This window comes from Delphinapterus leucas, chromosome 13, assembly GCF_059928025.1.
Source record: "Delphinapterus leucas isolate spDelLeu-1000000601 "Yukka" chromosome 13, BTC_Dleu_Yukka2, whole genome shotgun sequence".
Lineage (NCBI taxonomy): Eukaryota > Metazoa > Chordata > Mammalia > Artiodactyla > Monodontidae > Delphinapterus > Delphinapterus leucas.
In genome coordinates this window covers 53345640-53365477 of record NC_143141.1, presented here as the reverse complement: position 1 = coordinate 53365477, position 19838 = coordinate 53345640, and the positions used below count along the sequence as shown (strand labels likewise).

Sequence of the window (19838 nt, the reverse complement as noted above, 5' to 3'; positions counted from 1 at the left end):
GGCTGTTGCAAAGTCATTCTGGCCTCTGCCATCACAGGCTCACCCGGCATTCCAATTATAACTACTGTACCCCTCCCTCCCTCTGGCATGAGTGAGCCAGAGCCCCCTAATCAGTGCTGCTTTAAACCCATCTGGTCTGGGCGGAACAGATGCCCTCAGGTGACCTACACACAGAGGTGGGGGCAACACCAAAGCTGGACCCCAGGAGCTGTGCAAACAAAGAAGAGAAAGGGAAATATCTCCCAGCAGCCTTAGGAGCAGAGGATTAAATCCCCACAATCAACTTGAGATACCCAGCATCCGTGGAATACCTGAAAAGACAATGAATCAACCAAAATTGAGGGGGTGGAATTTGGGAGCAACTGTAGACTTGGGGTTTACTGTCTGCGATTGACTTGTTTCTGATTTTTATGTTTATCTTAGAATAGCTTTTAGCTCTTGTAATCATTGGTAGATTTCTTTATTGGTTTGGTTGTTCTCTTTTTTAAAATTACTATTTAATTTTAATAATTTTTTAAATTTTTAAATTTTAATTATTTAATTTTAATTATTTTCCTTCTTTATTTCTCCCTTTTCTTCTGAAGCGTGTGGCTGACAGGGTCTTGGTGCTCTGGCCGGGTGTCAGGCCTGAGCCACTGAGGGGGGAGAGCAAAGTTCAGGACACTGGACCACCAGAGACCTCCCGGCCCCACATAATACAATCGGCGAGAGCTCTCCCAAAGATCTCCATCTCAACGCTAAGACCCAGCTCCACCCAACGGCCAGCAAGCTTCAGGGATAGATGCCCCATTCCAAACAACTAGCAAGACAGGAACAAAACCCCATCCATTAGCAGAGAGGCTGCCTAAAATCATACTAAATTCAAAGACACTCCAAAACAAACCACTGGATGCAGCCCTGCCCACCAGAAAGATAAGATCCAGCCCCACCCACCAGAACACAGGCACCAGTCCCCTCCACCAGGAAGCCTACACAACCCACTGAACCAACCATACCCACTGTGGGCAGACACCAAAAACAACGGGAACTATGAACCTGCAGCCTGCAAAAAGGAGACCCTAATCTCAGTAAGTTAAGCAAAATGAGAAGACAGAGAAATATGCAGCACATTAAGGAGCAAGGTAAAAACCCACCAGAACAAACAAATGAAGAGGAAATAGGCAGTCTACCTGAAAAATAATTCAGAGTTATGATAGTAAAGATATCCAAAACCTTAGAAATAGAATGGAGAAAATACAAGAAACGTTTAACAAGGACCTAGAAGAACTAAAGAGCAAACAATGATGAACAATGCAATAAATGAAATTAAAAATTCTCTAGAAGGAATCAATAGCAGAATAACTGAGGCAGAAGAACGGAAAAGTGACCTGGAAGATAAAATAGTGGAAATAACTACTGCAGAGTAGAATAAAGAAAAAAGAATGAAAAGAATTGAGGACAGTCTCAGAGCCTTCTGGGGAAACGTTAAACGCACCAACGTTCGAATTATACGGGTCCCAGAAGAAGAGAAAAAGAAAAGTTCTGAGAAAATATCTGAAGAGATTACAGTGGAAAACTTCCCTAATAAGGGAAAGGAAATAGTTAATCAAGTCCAGGAAGTGCAGACAGTCCCATACAAGATAAATCCAAGGAGAAACATGCCAAGACACATAGTAATCAAACTATCAAAAATTAAATACAAAGAAAAAATATTAAAAGCACCAAGGGAAAAACAACAAATAACATACAAGGGAATCCCCATAAGGTTAACAGCTGATCTTTCAGCAGAAACTGCAAGCCAGAAGAGAGTGGCAGGACATATTTAAAGTGATGAAAGGGAAAAACCTACAACCAAGATTACTCTACCCAGCAAGGATCTCATTCAGATTCGACGGAGAAATTAAAACCTTAACAGACAAGCAAAAGCTAAGAGAATTCAGCACCACCACACCAGCTTTACAACAAATGCTAAAGGAACTTCTCTAGGCAGGAAACACAAGAGAAGTAAAAGACCTACAATAACAAACCCAAAACAATTAAGAGAATGGTAACAGGAACATACATATTGATAATTACCTTAAATGTAAATGGATTAAATGCTACAACCAAAAGACATAGACTGGCTGAATGGATACAAAAACAAGACCCGTATATATGCTGTCTACAAGAGACCCACTTCAGTCCTAGGGACACATACAGACTGAAAGTGAGGGAATAGAAAAAGATATTCCATGAAAATGGAAATCAAAACAATGCAGGAGTAGCAATTCTTATATCAGACAAAATAGACTTTAAAATAAAGACTATTATAATAGGCAAAAAAGGTCACTACATAATGATCAAAGGATCAAGGCAAGAAGAAGATATATAACAATTGTAAATATTTATGCACCCAACATAGGAGCACCTCAATAAATAAGGCAAATGCTAACAGCCATAAAAGGGGAAATCGAGAGTAACACAATCATAGTAGGGGACATTAACACCCCACTTTCACCAATAGACATATCATCCAAAATGAAAATAAATAAGGAAACACAGCTTCAAATGACACATTAAACAAGATGGACTTAATTGATATTTATAGGACATTCCATCCAAAAACAACAGAATACACTTTCTTCTCAAGTGCTCATGAAATATTCTCCAGGATAAATCATATCTTGGGTCAAAAATCAAACCTTGGTAAATTTAAAAAAATTGAACTCGTATAAAGTATCTTTTCTGACCACAATGCTATGAGACTAGATATGAATTACAGGAAAAAGGCTGTAAAAAACACAAACACATGGAGGCTAAACAATACACTATGAAATAACCAAGAGATCACTGAAGAAATCAAAGAGGAAACAAAAAAATACCTAGAAACAAATGACAATGAAAACACGATGACCCAAAACCTATGGGATGCAGCAAAAGCAGTTCTAAGACGGAAGTTTATAGCAATACAATCCTAACTCAAGAAACAAGAAACATCTCAAATAAACAATCTAACCTTACACCTAAAGCAATCAGAGAAAGAAGAAGAAAAAAAACCCCAAAGGTAGCAGAAAGAAAGAAATCATAAACATCAGATCAGAAATAAATGAAAAAGAAATGAAGGAAACAATAGCAAAGATTAATAAATCTAAAAGCTGGTTCTTTGAGAAGATAAACAAAATTGATAAATCATTAGCCAGGCTCATCAAGAAAAAAAGGGAGAAGACTCAAGTCAACAGAATTAAAAATGAAAAAAGGCAAAGTATCAACTGACACTGAAGAAATACAAAGGATCATGAGAGATTACTACAAGCAACTATATGCCAATAAAATGGACAACCTGGAAGAAATGGACAACTTCTTAGAAAAGCACAACCTTCTGAGACTGAACCAGGAAGAAACAGAAAATATAAACAGACCTATCGCAAGCACTGAAATTGAAACTGTGATTAAAAATCTTCCAACAAACAAAAGCCCAGGACAAGATGGCTTCACAGGCGAATTCTATCAGACATTTAAAGAAGAGCTAACACCTATCCTTCTCAAACTCTTCCAAAATACAAAAGAGGGAGGGACACTCCGAAACTCATTCTACGAGGCCAGCATCACCCTGATACCAAAACCAGACAAAGATGTCACAAAAAAAGAAAACTACAGGCCAATATCACGGATGAATATAGATGCAAAAATCCTCAACAAAATACCAGCAAACAGAATCCAACAACACATTAAAAGGATCATACACCATGATCAAGTGGGGTTTATCCCAGGGATGCAAGAATTCTTCAATATACACAAATCAATCAATATGATACACCATATTAACAAATTGAAGGAGAAAAAACAAATGATCATCTCAATAGATGCAGAAAAAGCTTTCGACAAAGTTCACCACCCATTTACGATAAAAACCCTCCAGAAAGTAGGTATAGAGGGAACTTATCTCAACATAATAAAGGCCATATATGACAAACCCACAGCCAACATCGTTCTCAATGGTGAAAAACTGAAACCATTTCCTCTAAGATCAGGAACAAGACAAGGTTGTCCACTCTCACCACTATTATTCAACATAGTTTTTGAAGTTTTAGCCCCAGCAACCAGAGAAGAAAAAGAAATAAAAGGAATCCAAATCAGAAAAGAAGAAGTAAAGCTGTCACTGTTTGCAGATGACATGATACTATACATAGAGAATCCTAAAGATGCTTCCAGAAAACTACTAGAGCTAATCAATGAAGTTGGTAAAGTAGCAGGATACAAAATTAATGCACAGAAATCTCTTGCATTCCTATACACTAATGATGAAAAATGTGAAAGATAAATTAAGGAAACACTCCCATTTACCACTGCAACAAAGAGAATAAAATACCTAGGAATAAAACTACCTAAGGAGACAAAAGACCTGTATGCAGAAAACTATAAGGCAGTGATGAAAGAAATTAAAGACGATACAAACAGATGGACAGATATACCATATTCTTGCATTGGAGGAATCAACATTGTGAAAATGACTATACTACCCAAAGCAATCTACAGATTCAATGCAATCCCTATCAAACTATCAATGGCATTTTCCGTAGAACTAGAACAAAAAATTTCACAATTTGTATGGAAACACAAAAGACCCCGAATAGCCAAAGCAATCTTGAGAAAGAAAAACAGAGCTGGAGGAAGCAGGCTCCCTGACTTCAGACTATACTACAAGTCTGAATCAAGACAGTATGGTACTGGCACAAAAACAGAAATATAGATCAACAGAACAGGATAGAAAGCCCAGAGACAAACCCATGCACATATGGTCACCTTATCTTTGACAAAGGAGGCAAGAGTATACAATGGAGGAAGACAGCCTCTTCAATAAGCGATACTGGGAGAAATGCACAGCTACATGTAAAAGAATGAAATTAGAACACTCCCTAAGACTATACACAAAAATAAACTCAAAATGGATTAAAGACCTAAATATAAGGCCAGACACTATAAAACTCCTAGAGGAGCACCTAGGCAGTACACTCTATGCCATAAATCACAGCAAGATCCTTTTTGACCCACCTCCTAGAGAAATGGAAATAAAAACAAAAATAAACAAATGGGACCTAATGAAACTTCAAAGCTTTTGCACAGCAAAGGAAACCATAAGCAAGATGAAAAGACAACCCTCAGAGTGGGAGAAAATATTTTCAAATGAAGCATCTGACAAAGGATTAATCTGCTAAATTTACAAGCAGCTCACGCACCTCAATATTAAAAAAAAAAAAAAAACCCAATCCAAAAATGGGCAGAAGACCTAAACAGACATTCCTCCAAAGAAGATAAACAGATTGCCAACAAACACATGAAAGGATGCTCAACATCACTAATCGTTAGAGAAATGCAAATGAAAACTACAATGAGTTATCACCTCACACTCGTCAGAATGGCCGTCATAAAAATATCTACAAACAATAAATGCTGGAGACGGTGTGGAGAAAAGGGAACCCTATTGCACTGCTGGTGGGAATGTAAATTGATACAGCCACTATGGAGAACAGTATGGAGGTTCCTTAAAAAACTACAAATAGAACTACCATATGACCCAGCAATCCCACTACTGGGCATACACCCTGAGAAAATCGTAATTCAAAAAGAGACATGTACCACAATGTTCATTGCAGCTCTATTTACAATAGCCAGGACATGGAAGCACCCTAAGTGTCCATCGACAGATGAATAGATAAAGAAGATGTGATGCATATATACAATGGAATATCACTCAACCATAAAAAGAAATGAAATTGAGTTATTTGCAGTGAGGTGGATGGACCTGGATTCTGTCATACAGAGTGAAGTAAGTCAGAAAGAGAAAAACAAATATCATATGCTAACACATATATATGGAATCTAAAAAAAAAAGGTTCTGAAGAACCTAGGGGCAGGACAGGAATAAAGATGCAGACGTAGAGAATTGACTTGAGGTCACAGGGAGGGGGAGAGGTAAGCTGGGACGAAGTGAGAGAGTGGCATGGACATATATGCACTACCAAATGTAAAATAGATAGCTAGTGGGAAGCAGCCACATAGCACGGGGAGATCAGCTCGGTGCTTCGTGACCAGCTAGAGGGGTGGGATAGGGAGGGTGGGAGGGAGACGCAAGTGGGAGGGGATATGGGGATATATGTATACATATAGCTGATTCACTTTGTTATACAGCAGAAACTAACACACCATTGTAAAGCAATTTTACTCCAATAAAAATGTTAGAAAAAATTATAAAATGGAGAAAAAAATAAAAATGCTATTTGAGAGAAAAAAAAATAGATGGGCTCTGCAGCCAGATTATCTGCATTCACGTTCCTATTTTACCTCTGACCAATTGTGTGCTTTGGACAAGTCACTTGAACTCTGCCTCAGTTTCTTCTTCTATAAAATGAAGACAATAATAGTAATATTCACTCATTAGATAGTGGTGAAAATTAAGTAAGCTACTAGATGAAAATAAGAAATTGGCACAAACTAAGTTCTTAAGTACTAACATATAACTTTTTTTTTTCCTTTTTAGTACACACATACTGTTGCAGACAGGCCTGAGAGAGATCTCTGACAATTTCTGCCTCCTGGTATCCAAGGCTTTTTGTAATCCCCTCCCCTTGAATGTAGGCAGGTCCCATGACCGGTTTCTAGCTAATATAAAACAGCAAATGTGTCACACCCCAGATTAGGTTATAAAGACTGAGTCTTAGAGGACTGGAGTCTTAGGGGACTGGCCTTGAAGAAGCAAGCTCCTATGATGTGAACTGCTTATGGAAGGGTCACATGGCAGGGAACTGCAGGTGGCCTCTAGGAGCTGAGAGCCTCAGTCTTACAACCACACAGAACTGAGTTCTCGCAACTGTTTAAGCTGGGAAGATGCTGCTAAGATTCTAGAAAGGAATACAGGCAAGCCAAACACTGTGACTGCAATCTTCTGATAGCCTGAGCAGAGAGCCCAGTTAGCCATGCCTTGACTCCTGACCCACAGAACCCATGAGATAATAAATGCGTACTGTTTTAAGCCTGTAAGTTTTTTTGCATTTGTTATGCATTAATAGAAAACCAATACATACACCTCCATGTAAAATTCAGAGAAAAGAACAGTAAGATGTGGAAAAGTTTCAATTTTTTCAGTGTCCTGGTATATTTTTCTGATACTTGAGAGAGCATCGTGAGTCCAGTGTTAGTTCCAGGCTGGACAGGTTTGTCTGGTCGAAGACATTGCTAAGTCTGTCTTTGTTAATTACACTGAGAACGCTCTAACTCTGGTCTACACTTGTCCTCCTGGCCTGACTTTAGCTTTTGGCCTTCGTGAATGGCAAGAGTATTAGGATGTCAGTGATGTTCGTTTTCCTAGCTTCGCTTCCCAGTTCAGAATTTTTAGCAAAAGAGTATGAACTCAACAGCCTTTTTGAGAGTGGGAATGGGAGACTGAAACATTTGTTGTGTAATGTGAAAGTTTAGTGGGCTTTGCTGACAAGGCTTACCCTGAATGGTACTGGTTTTCTGAGGAGTTTCCATCCTCCTTCCCTCATCTGTTTGCTCCGCTTTGCCATTCCAGAGAAACAGACTGGGAGTCGAGGTATTCGTGTACTGGTTTGGGCTTGGCTTATTGCTGGTTGTAGGACTAAAGATGACACAGATGAGTTAGCTTAACTCTGTGCTCTACTGACCTCACAGGCTTGGGGTCAGGGAAGAGATGAATAATAAATGAAAATGAAGTTCCGGGGAAAAGTTACAAAGGCAGAACAAATACCAGACAGTGATATTGCAGAAAGTCTGGAAAGCTCAAAGGAATCTAGGTAAACATTAAAAAAGCCTCAAGTTCTTTATCATATCAGAAGCTATCTCATATTGCCCATTCCAAAGGAGGAGCTTGCTTATGATTTAGAGTTTAGACTGAGGGATTCACGGAATTTGAGAACTGGAAAACAAGTTAGTTTTTCTCATAGTCAACTCCTGTATAAGAGCAGTGGTTTTCTAAATTGTTGAGTAGGGTTCTGAGGCTCAGTGGAAGAGAGTATTCCAATTAATTATCCATCACTGTCTGCTATGGGCACAAGAGGGGATAGTGGCAGAGGTGGCATGCAGGCTACATATCTTCTGACCCTAATTCTAGTGCGACTGTTTTAAGCTATGCCTGAGAGCACAGATGCATGGGGGGAAGATATAGCTTGTTAAGATCATGCAGCTCGTTTGCTTTCAACTTTGGAACAACATCACAAAAGGCAATTTGTACATTTCCTTACTCCTGTTAAGCATCTATATTCATAATGCCAACCACGAATTTCTGCTACTTCAGAAAGCCATTTTATTTCTTAAATTTGTGATGTCTCTATTACATTTTGCCAGTGTGAGGAAATGAGTGTCTAATCTTGTCGATGTAATATTTATTCTCAATCCCTGTAATATCCATTCATCCTTATTTGAAAGTTGATAAAATCTGTTGGCAACCTCCTTGAAGCTGCAAAGCAGTTATCCAAAAAAATAATTTGCAAAATGTTCAATATAAATGGGCACATAGGCCATCCTTGAACACTGATGTGTCTTTTTGATTCACATGTTTAACTCAATTTTCCTGAAGTCTATTGTAAACTTTAAAATTGTTTATTAATTTTTTACAACCTTGTTTTAAAACTTACAAACCATAACATAGTGATCTTTGAGGATTACATCTGAAACAGATAATATTTCCAATAATCCCCGGGGGGCTATGGGTCAGAAATGATGAGCAATTCCACAAGGTATTTCTAGACATAACGAACAGTATACACTTTTATGTTATTTCAGATAGAATATCAAGGATGGAACATTTTGGTTCCCCTTGGCTTAACAGATGCCCCCTCTCATTTAGAAATATTTCTTTCTTTTTTTTTTTTTTTTTTTGCGGTACGCGGGCCTCTCACTGCTGTGGCCTCTCCCGTTGCGGAGCACAGGGTCCGGACGCGCAGGCTCAGCGGCCATGGCTCACGGGCCCAGCCGCTCCGCGGCATGTGGGATCTCCCCAGACCGGGGCACGAACCCGTGTCCCCCGCATCGGCAGGCGGACTCTCAACCACTGTGCCACCAGGGAAGCCCAGAAATATTTCTTGACGAAATCTAGTTGGAGAGCTAGAAATGTACAATTTAAACACAATGCAATAAGGATTGATTTGCACTATGAGAAGAAATCTAGAGGGCCAGGAAAAGGCATGGTGAATTGGATGAAGGAAGGGCAAGTAGATTATTGCTGGAGTACAAAGTTTACACTGGTGAGACGGTAGAGATAAAAGAAGATGAAGAGATAGGCAGGGGTTAGATCAGAAAGAACCTTGTAGTTCATTTTAAGGAACTCAGGCACCTTAAACCTTTGAAGCAGGGCAGTGACAGGGTCAGATAGGCATTTTATATAAACCCTTGAACCTGAGGAAAGACTTGTGTTTCATGACTCTTTCAGTTATAATAAAATATTTATTGTACTCCATAATAAGCGTCTGTCATTCTGCAATCCATTTCTTAGTCTTTCAAAACTCACAAGGACATATATTTTAAAAAATGTGGCACTCTCTGGTGTCAATTTGTATGAGACATTTTTGGGGGGAGGCAAATTATTTTTGTGTTTAGTGGTTGCTGTAGTTTTCTTGAGTCTTTTCAGTATTCCCAATTTAGGCTACTTGGCATATCAAAATTTTATGGCTCACAAAAGTGGGGTTTCTGTATTCAATCTTGAATTGCTTATTTATATTCTTCCTCTGAAAATGCACAGTTTTTCAAAGCCATCTCTTTACTCTCTCTTCCCCGCTTCCTTTGCCTCTCAAATCAACAACTTGAAGATAGGTGAATTAACACACACTAGTTTGTAATAATAATGTAGGTAATTTGACACTCTGAATTATGGTCCGGGCAGAGAATATTAGGTACATTCTGTCTCCCAAACATCATCACAGATTATTCATATTCATTTCTTACTATATGCATCTAAAGTGCAAATTAAAATAATTTAGAATTCTGCAGGAAAGACAGAGGGAGGTAAAAGCTTATTGCCCATCTCATTGCTAAAGCGCTGGAAACATTTTCAGCATTCCACAGATCCACAGCTTGAAAAGCTCATTGTTTAAACATGGCATCATGAGGGCACCACAGTGTAGAAAACAGTGGGGCAGGCTGTCACCCTGCAGCCAGTAATAATCCACAGTAACCAACGGAATGATAAATGCTTCATAAAACTATCTTTTTTCTTAGTTCATTATTGAATATTTTAAATTTATTTAGTATTCCTGCTGCAAAGAATACAATAAAGGAATTATCAATCGATAGATCATGTTCTTATCAAGTGCCAGACAAAATAATCCTCATAATGTAAATACCCACTGTGAAAAGATAGTAGGAAACTGGCCGGAAGGAACCATAATGTTAATATAACCGAATGCTATGCAGAACAAAAATATGATATACTGTGGGGAGCAGAAAAAGCGATTATCTTTAAAGAAGAGATAGACTTTTATACAAGTGTTAGATTTTGATTCCTAATACTTGAGAGGATGCAAACGTGCTTCACCTCTGAAATAGCTCTAAATTTTTTCCCCCTTTTTACCAGCCCACTGTTTTTCTTCAGGCCATGAACAGCATTGTCTACCTGGATAATTGTGAGAATCTACTCACTGGTATCCAATGGCTTCAGATTTCATACTGTTGAATCGACCGTCCACTCTTCACCAGTATTATCTTTCAAAAATGCAAACAATTTCACGTTACTGCTAAAAACAAAACAAACAACAAAACCACACTCTTCCAGAGCATCCCATGACCCAGAGAATTATAGTCTAACCTCTTTTGTGGCGTATCCAATATTCTCTAAACATCTACTCTAAATTACTCCCATCCTCGTCTTCTACTATTCCCTGCATTCTAATTACCCTGTGTCTGCACCAAATTCTCTAAAACACTGTGCATGTTCACAACTATAGACCTTTGCTCATGCTGAAGCCCCTGCTTCGAATGCTTTTCCTCTAATTCGTCACCTGAGAAAAACTTACTGCCAAGGCTATTATTTTCATCACACTTTGACTTGTTGGTTTTATTGGAATCTGTTTTGCACTGCAGAGAACTTCTTGAAAGTATTAGCTAACCACTAACCTTGTGCTATTGAAATAACACAATAAATACATGTTAAGTAAAGCTGAAATCATACCTTAGTTGTCTCTTTCGTCATCGATGACTAACATTGTTCTTATATGTAACGGATCTTCAATAAGTACTTAAGCCTGTGGAACTTCCTCTGTCTGCACCCTTTCACTTGGATAGCCACCCTCTTCATTCTCAACCCTCACTTTCTTTTTTTTTTTCCCCCACTGGGGAATTTTGTGTATTTTTCAGCACCTATATATTGAAAACCTGTACAGCACGTGATTGCCTCATCCTATGCCTGTCAAAAGCCACACTGAATACAGAAGCAGAAACACAGACTCTAGTGTGATGCCTTGTCCTTGGTGTCTCCTTTGGGTTCCTGTCCCACTCTTGCTTTCCGACTGTCCAGGGACCAAGGCCGAGGCCACCAAGTGGAAGAAAGGTGGCAGCTCGGGGGGAGGAGGCCTGTCTGATTGGTCAGGAGGCTTCCCAATCTGTACACTGAGCCTCAGGCTCCTAGACAGAGCCCAGCACTGTGGCACGATGTCTGGTTCAGCGCTGGACGAGCAAGGGCTCACAGACTGATTGACTGCCTCGTGATGGAAGCTATTTTTAAAATAGGCGTCCTCCTTAGGGAGGCCAAACAGTAGGAATTACAGTGTTTTTAGCAGCCGTACTTGTTTTTCTTTAAAAATTATTAAGTTGACTCTTTGGTTCCAGTAAGTTGACCACCACAACCTCATCTCCCTGGAACCAGGTAACAGAACACAACAGACTGTGGGGATCCCAGACCCTCTGAGCGAGGAGGGAGCACAGTGCAGGGAGGATCTCTAACGGGAGCTCATTCTGATTCCTCACTTCCCAAGGTGAATCTGCGCAGACCAGAGAGGCGCAAAGCTGGGAGCAGAAGCCGTGACAGTCTGAGGGCAGCGTTCAGGCCAAGAGGGAAACCCAGCTTCCTTCAGCCACTCTGGGCAGAAAGTCCTGGAAGTTTGTCCCTTAGCTGAAAAATCTCTCTGACAGATTTGAGCGCATCCTGGTCCTCCCCCGAGGCCTCTGCTGCAGGCCGCGTCAGAAGCCGCAGGCCCCGGAGGAGGGCCGTCTTCCCCACAGTCCTCGTCCTCGCTGTCCTCGCTGTCCCCACTTCTGCTCCGGGCGGGCCTCCGGGACGGTGGCGCTGAGCTGGCTGGGAAGTGCTCTGGCTTATCAGCGCCTGCCAGAGGCAGCTGTTCCAATGGCTTTTCCTGTTTTCCGCCCTCAATCAGGATCCCCAGAGCAACGTCCAGGATTTCAGCTTCATTCATGCAGTACACAGTCCTCACGGCAGGAAGTCTTGCTGCAGCCACTGGCGCCGTGGCTCTTCTCCTCCTTTTGGGGGTCTTCACCTGCACCGTCCTCTTTTCAGCCACCTGGGATGTCATCCATGCGGAAGGCACCCTTCTTTTATTCTCAGATTCTAAGTCTTCCACCTCCCTAGTCTCTCATGAAGAGGAACCAGGGCCCAAGCTTAATGACTTCAGGACAGCAAATCCCACTCTCTCATCACACCAGGAATTACAGGTCTGTTTGTCCTGAATGGGAGTCCAGCTTTAATTCCGGCGACAGCGCCGCCCGCGTGCCCGGCGCTCACCCAGCACGGTTTCCTGCTTCCGGGCCCGCGCCCCCTTCTTGGCTTCCGGGTCAGGTCCAGGAGTCTGATTCTGGGCGCTTGTAGGGAGGTCGGAGCGCCCCGCCCCGCGCTCACTGTGGCCACACCGGCCCCCTCCTCAACCCTCTTTCAATCAGTGGACAAGTCCTGCTGATTCAGCAACGTCCCCCTTGCCTACAACCCATTCCCACTGCCACTAGTTCTGATTCTCATTACTTCTTTCTTGAATTACTGCAATTGTCTCTTCAGTGGTTGCTTGGCTTCCAGTCCCTCCCTTAGATCATTTTACAACCAGCTGGTTGAGTTGTTTTCCTGAAGCGCAGCTTGTAATAATTCCATTCCCTGTCTTGAAAAAAAATCAATGGCTCTCTAATGCCTGCAGAACAAGTCTAAACCCCTTAGCAGGTTCTCTATCATCTGCCCACCATGTGCTTTCCCAGATTTTGTTATATATCTCCCTGTACACACTCCACACACCACCCTAACCCTATTCTTTGTCATTCCCTGAACCTTTGTATGAATTCTCTCCCTTGACCTCCTAGTTGCTCTTTCCCTCATCTCAACTTGTTGGTATGCCCACCTTTCAAGCAATGGATAAAATGCCCTGTTCCATAATTAGGTACTTCAAGTACCTAATCTCAGACATTTTTTGCTCATAGAGCATATTCGTTGCATTACTAAAAATGTACAAATGTAATCTAGTAATCTCATTTCAATGTTATTTGTACATAAAACTCTACTCTATTTTTTAATTATTTTATTTTCTTATACAGCAGGTTCTTATTAGTCATCAATTTTATACACATCAGTGTATACATGTCAATCCCAATCGCCCAATTCATCACACGTCCACCCTCACCCCCCCCGCCACTTTCCCCCCTTGGGGTCCATACGTTTGTTCTCTACATCTGCGTCTCAATTTCTGCCGTGCAAACTGGTTCATCTGTACCATTTTTCTAGGTTCCACATATATGTGTTAACATACGATATTTGTTTTTCTCTTTCTGACTTACTTCACTCTGTATGACAGTCTCTAGATCTATCCACGTCTCAACAAATGACCCAATTTCATTCCTTTTTATGGCTGAGTAATACTGCATTGTATAGATGTAACACATCTTCTTTATCCATTCATCTGTCGATGGGCATTTTGGTAGCTTCCATGACGTGGCTATTGTAAATAGTGCTGCAATGAACATTGGGGTGCATGTGTCTTTTTGAATTATGGTTTTCTCTGGGTATATGCCCAGTAGTGGGATTGCTGGACCATATGGTAATTTTATTTTTAGTTTTTTAAGGAACCTCCATACTGTTCTCCATAGTGGCTCTATCAATTTACATTCCCACCAACAATGCAACACCCTCTCCAGCATTTGTTGTTTGTAGATTTTCTGATGACGCCCATTCTAACGGGTGTGAGGTGGTACCTCATTGTAGTTTTGATTTGTATTTCTCTGATAATTAGTGATGTTGAGCAGCATTTCATGTGCCTCTTGGCCATCTGTATGTCTTCTTTGGAGTAATGTCTATTTAGGTCTTCTGCCCATTTTTGGATTGGGTTTTTTTTTTTTTAATACTGAGCTGCATGAGCTGTTTAAATATTTGGGAGGTTAATCCCTTGTCAGTAGCTTCGTATGGAAATATTTTCTCCCATTCTGAGGGTTGTCTTTTCGTCTTGTTTATGGTTTCCTTTGCTGTGCAAAAGCTTATAAGTTTAATTACGTCCCATTTGTTTATTTTTGTTTTTATTTCCATTACTCAAGGAGGTGGGTCAAAAAAGATCTTGCTGTGATTTATGTCAAAGAGTGGCCTTCCTATGTTTTCCTCTAAGAGTTTGATAGTGTCTGGCCTTACATTTAGGTCTTCAATCCATTTTAAGATTATTTTTGTGTATAGTGTTAGGGAATGTTCTAATTTCATTCTTTTACATGTAGCTGTCCAGTTTTCCCAGCACCATTTATTGCAGAGACTGTCTTTTCTCCATTGTATATCCTTGCCTCCTTTGTCATAGATTAGTTGACCATAGGTGCGTGGGTTTATCTCTGGGCTTTCTATCTTGTTCCATTGATCTATGTTTCTGTTTTTGTGCCAGTACCATATTGTCTTGATTACTGTAGCTTTGTAGTATAGTCTGAAGTCAGGGAGTCTGATTCCTCCAGCTCCGTTTATCCCCCTCAAGACTGCTTTGGCTATTGGGGGTCTTTTGTGCCTCCATACAAATTTTAAGATTTTTTGTTCTAGTTCTGTACAAAATGCTATTGGTAATTTGACAGGGATTGCATTGAATCTGTAGATTGCTTTGGGTAGCAGAGTCATTTTCACAATACTGATTCTTCCAATCCAAGAACATGGTATATCTCTCCAGCGGTTGGTATCATCTTTAATTTCTTTCATCAGTGTCTTATAGTTTTCTGCATACAGGTCTTTTGTCTCCCTAGGTAGGTTTATTCGTAGGTATTTTATTCTTTTTGTTGCAGTGGTAAATGGGAGTGTTTCCTTAATTTCTCTTTCAGATATTTCATCATTAGTGTATAGGAATGCAAGGGATTTCTGTGCATTAATTTTGTAACCTGCAACTTCACCAAATTCATTGATTAGCTCTAGTACTTTTCTGGTGGCACCTTTAGGATTCTCTATGTATAGTATCATGTCATATGCAGACAGTGACAGTTTTATGTCTTCTTTTCCAATTTGTTTTCCTTTTATTTCTTTTTCTTCTCTGATTGTTGTGGCTAGAATTTCCAAAACTGTGTTGAATAATAGTGGCAAGAGTGGACATCCTTGTCTTGCTCGTGATTTAGAGGAAACGCTTTCAGTCTTCACCATTGAGAATGATGTTTGCTGTGGATCTGTCATATATGGCCTTTATTATGTTGAGGTAGGTTCCCTCTATGCCCACTTTCTGGAGAGTTTTTATCATAAATGGGTATATGGAGCTGGAGGAATCAGGCACCCTGACTTCAGACTACACTACAAAGCCACAGTAATCAAGACAATATGGTACTGGCACAAAAACAGAAATATAGATCAATGGAACAGGATAGAAAGTCCAGAGATAAACCCATGCATCTGTGGTCACCTAATCTACGACAGAGGAGGCAAGAATATACAATGGAAAAAAGACAGTCTTTTCAATAAGTGGTGCTGGGAAAACTGGACAGCTACATGTAAAAGAATGAAATTAGAACATTCCCTAACACCATACACAAAAATAAACTTAAAATGGATTGAAGACCTAAATGTAAGGCCAGACACTATCAAACTCTTAGAGGAAAACATAGGAAGGACACTCTTTGACATAAATCACAGCAAGATCTTTTTTGATCCACCTCCTTGAGTAATGGAAATAAGAACAAAAATAAACAAATGGGACGTAATTAAACTTATAAGCTTTTGCACAGCAAAGGAAACCATAAACAAGATGAAAAGACAACCCTCAGAATGGGAGAAAATATTTGCAAACGAAGCCACTGACAAGGGATTAATCTCCCAAATATATAAACAGCTCATGCAACTGAATATCAAAGAAACAAACAATACAATCAAAAAACTGGGCAGAAGATCTAAAAAGACATTTCTCCAGAGAAGACATACAGATAGCCAAGAGGCACATGAAAAGATGCTCAACATCACTAAGTATCAGAGAAATGCAAATCAAAACTACAATGAAGTGTCACCTCAATGGCCATCATCAAAAAGTCTACAAACAATAAATGCTGGAGAGGATGTGGAGAAAAGGGAACCCTCTTGCACTGTTAGTGGGAATGTAACTTAATACAGCCACCATGGAGAACAGTATGAAGTTTCCTTAAAAAACTAAAAATAGAACTACTGTATGACCCAGCAATCCCACTACTGGGCATATACCCAGAGAAAACCATAATTCAAAAAGACACATGCACCCCAATGTTCATTGCAGCAGTATTTACAGTAGCCAGGGCATGGAAGCAACCTAAACGTCCACTGACAGATAAATGGATAAAGAAGATGTGGCACATATATACAATGGAATATTACTCAGCCACAAAAAGGAACAAAACTGGGTCATTTATAGAGATGTTGGATGGACCTAGAGACTGTCATACAGAGTGAAGTAAGTCAGAAAGAGAAAAATAAATATTGTATATTAATGCATATATGTGGAATTTAGAAAAATGGTTCAGATGAACCTATTTGCAAAGCAGAAATAGAAACAGAGACGTAGAGAACAAACGTATGGACACCAAGGGGATAAAGGGTGAGTGGGATGAATTGGCAGGGTGGGATTGACATATATACATTGCTATGTATAAAATAGATAACTAATGAGAACCTGCTGTATAGCACAGGGAACTCTACTCAATGCTCTGTGGTTACCTAAACAGGAAAGAAATCCAAAAAAGAGGGGATATATGTATACATGTAGCTGATTCACTTTGCTGTACAGCCGGAAGTAACACATTATAAAGCAACTATACCCCAATTAAAAAAAAAATAGCATTGACCAATCACGAGGTTTTCTAAGTGACTTGGAATAGGATGACATATCTGTTAGGCAACAGTCATTGGAGGGGAAAGGTAACTTCAGGATTAGAGTTTACCTTTCTGGTCTGCTAATTATATAAAAAATATAAGATTACTCAACACTTTTCCTATCTGAAACAACCAGATTACTCTACATTATCAGAGCATAATGTCACTGAGGGTGTATGTGTTTGGTTGGGGGAGGGTGTTATCAATTTTAATTATAAAGTTTTCAAGTGAGTAGAAGAGTTTCTATTTTTTTTCTGTAGATCTGTGTTTATTTTTGTCATTAGAGAAGTTTTTTAATATCCTGTTATTTTTTTAACACCCATATCTTTCATTTTTTGAAAATATTAAAAGAAAACAAATTGTACTGCTGATGTCTCACCATTTCAGCACATCAGAAAGAGAAGACTCTTTTACAGCTGTCTCTCCTCTGTTCAACTATGTGCTGCTGTGTAAGCCGTGACCTTAAGTCAGGTGGGGACCATCTCACTCACTCAAACCTAAACTTTAAGTCCTTGCAGAGTGTCTTTGGGTTCAATGTTACGGCTCTTTCCCCAATCTTCACATATCTATAGCTAGTTGGTTGATGAAGCAAACTGTCATTGGTCTAATAATACGCAAACTGTGTCCACTGGTTTATTGCCAGATGATTTTTTTCATAATAAATTAATGATGTAAAACCCCTGTGCAAGCTAGCAAATCACTGTGAGTCAGAAAGCTCAACATGGCCTTAATCAATAATCCTATGCTACTACTTTTTCCAAAAAGTTCAATTATTCACTAAGAGTTTAGCTGAAAGTCTCCTTAGATTATTGCAATATTTAAGTAATATTTATGGAAATAGCCAAATATGTTCAGCTTTGGCTCTACCTCATGTGCAGACTTTTCACGAGCTCAGGAAAGTCACCATGGCCAGGAGAGCTACTATAGTTCTTGATGACCTCTTGTCATTAGTGGAACTTTGGTGGCTTTGACAGAATCTCTATTGTCAGTGAGCACAGAAGGTTCACACTAAAGACACCAAATCAAGAAGAATCTCTAGGATTGGATTCAAAGAACATTAGAGATGGAGGGCATTACAGAAATCATTGAACAATCCCTCTCTCTCTTCTTTTTAAACGAGAAGACTCGTATCAAATATAGAGTTAGTTTGTAGCAAGGCTCTCTGACCCCTGGCCCTCCAGATCCCCTGCCACATCTATCTCCATATTGAACAACCTTTTTTCATACACAGATCTCAGAGTCATCCAACCAGTTCCAAAAGGAAGTCAGTTTTTATTACTAACATAATGGAGAAGTCTTCAGATTGTTAATTTAAAGTCATTATCAGACTAGGCTCAAGTTCAAATTCTCCAACTCTCTCATTCAGTAAATCATACAAGAGCTAGAGTCAAGGTAACTAGAGCCTCAAAGCATAAAAAATAACTTGTTTGAAATTTATTTGCTGTGAGGAGGACACCCCACGTTTTAATGAACCTCAGAGCAGATATAAGCTGTCCTCAGTGGCTTTGGTATGAGTTGAGTTCCCTGCACATTCTTCCTTTAGAGATGCAAAAACTCTTTCAAGAATTTTATGCCTGCATGGAGAAAACTGCTATTGTGTACAATTAGCATATTTACTAAGGTTTGTCATTACTTTTGGTAATTAAAATCGTACAAAGAGAGAGACATATCCAATTCAAGAAAATTACACAGTACAGTAATACAATCATAATGGTTGCCCGACAATTATTAAAATATACCAAACTCTTCTTTACAGTAAAAGTATTCACTAGAGTAGCTTCTGAATAAGATCATTGCTGTGCTTTCTATTTAAATATGTTTTTCTGCGCAGAAAATTATAATTACATTTGCATAACTACTGTAATCAATCTAGAATTATGGCTCAAATTGTTTTGTTTTTTTCTTTTGCGGTACACGGGCCTCTCACTGTTGTGGCCTCTCCAGTTGCGCAACACAGGCTCCAGACGTGCGGGCTCAGCGGCCATGGCTCACGGGCCTAGCCGCTCTGCGGCATGTGGGATCTTCCAGGGCCGGGGCACGAACACCGTGTCCCCTGCATCAGCAGGCAGACTCTCAACCACTGCGCCACCAGGGAAGCCCAATGGCTCAAATTTTTATTCTCCAAATCATTATTCTTTCTAAGACATCAGGAGCTCTGAGGCATAATCTGGGTTTGTGGATCATTATTCTAATTTGTAATGGGATTAAGTGTATTTTTGCACCTTCTTTACGTGAATCAGTCATTCTAGGGATACACTAGGCAATACAACTACTTTGTGCAATTTGTTTATTTCTAATTGAAAAACAGGCTTAATTTCCCAAATCGATTTTGTCCAAAACAAAATAAACCATTAGCAAAAACAATTATTTACATTTACAAAAGGAGAACACCAAACGATATTTGGATGAAGTGGACTTCCATAGGCAAGACAAACATTCATCTGTACATTCAGGTGTCCTGTACTTACTGAGGTTAGCTGGGATGGCCGAGCTAAATTCTGTCCCATCTTGGAAATACTGGCTACCATAAACCAAAGATTTCTTTTGAATGTTTCTCTTTATTCCTGATGAATTCAACAGGCTTCCATGGGACCTGATATTACAG

At 39.7% G+C, this 19838-nt stretch overlaps 1 protein-coding gene and 1 pseudogene across 4 annotated transcripts in view; both read right to left on the bottom strand.

Annotated features, from left to right (window-relative positions):
* LOC149747754 (neurexin-1-beta) overlaps nucleotides 1-19838 on the bottom strand; it is a 546613-nt gene that overhangs the window by 88459 nt on the left and 438316 nt on the right. The gene's annotated exons all lie outside the window — the stretch shown is intronic.
* LOC149747755 (cell cycle regulator of non-homologous end joining pseudogene) lies at nucleotides 113-13386 on the bottom strand (annotated as a pseudogene).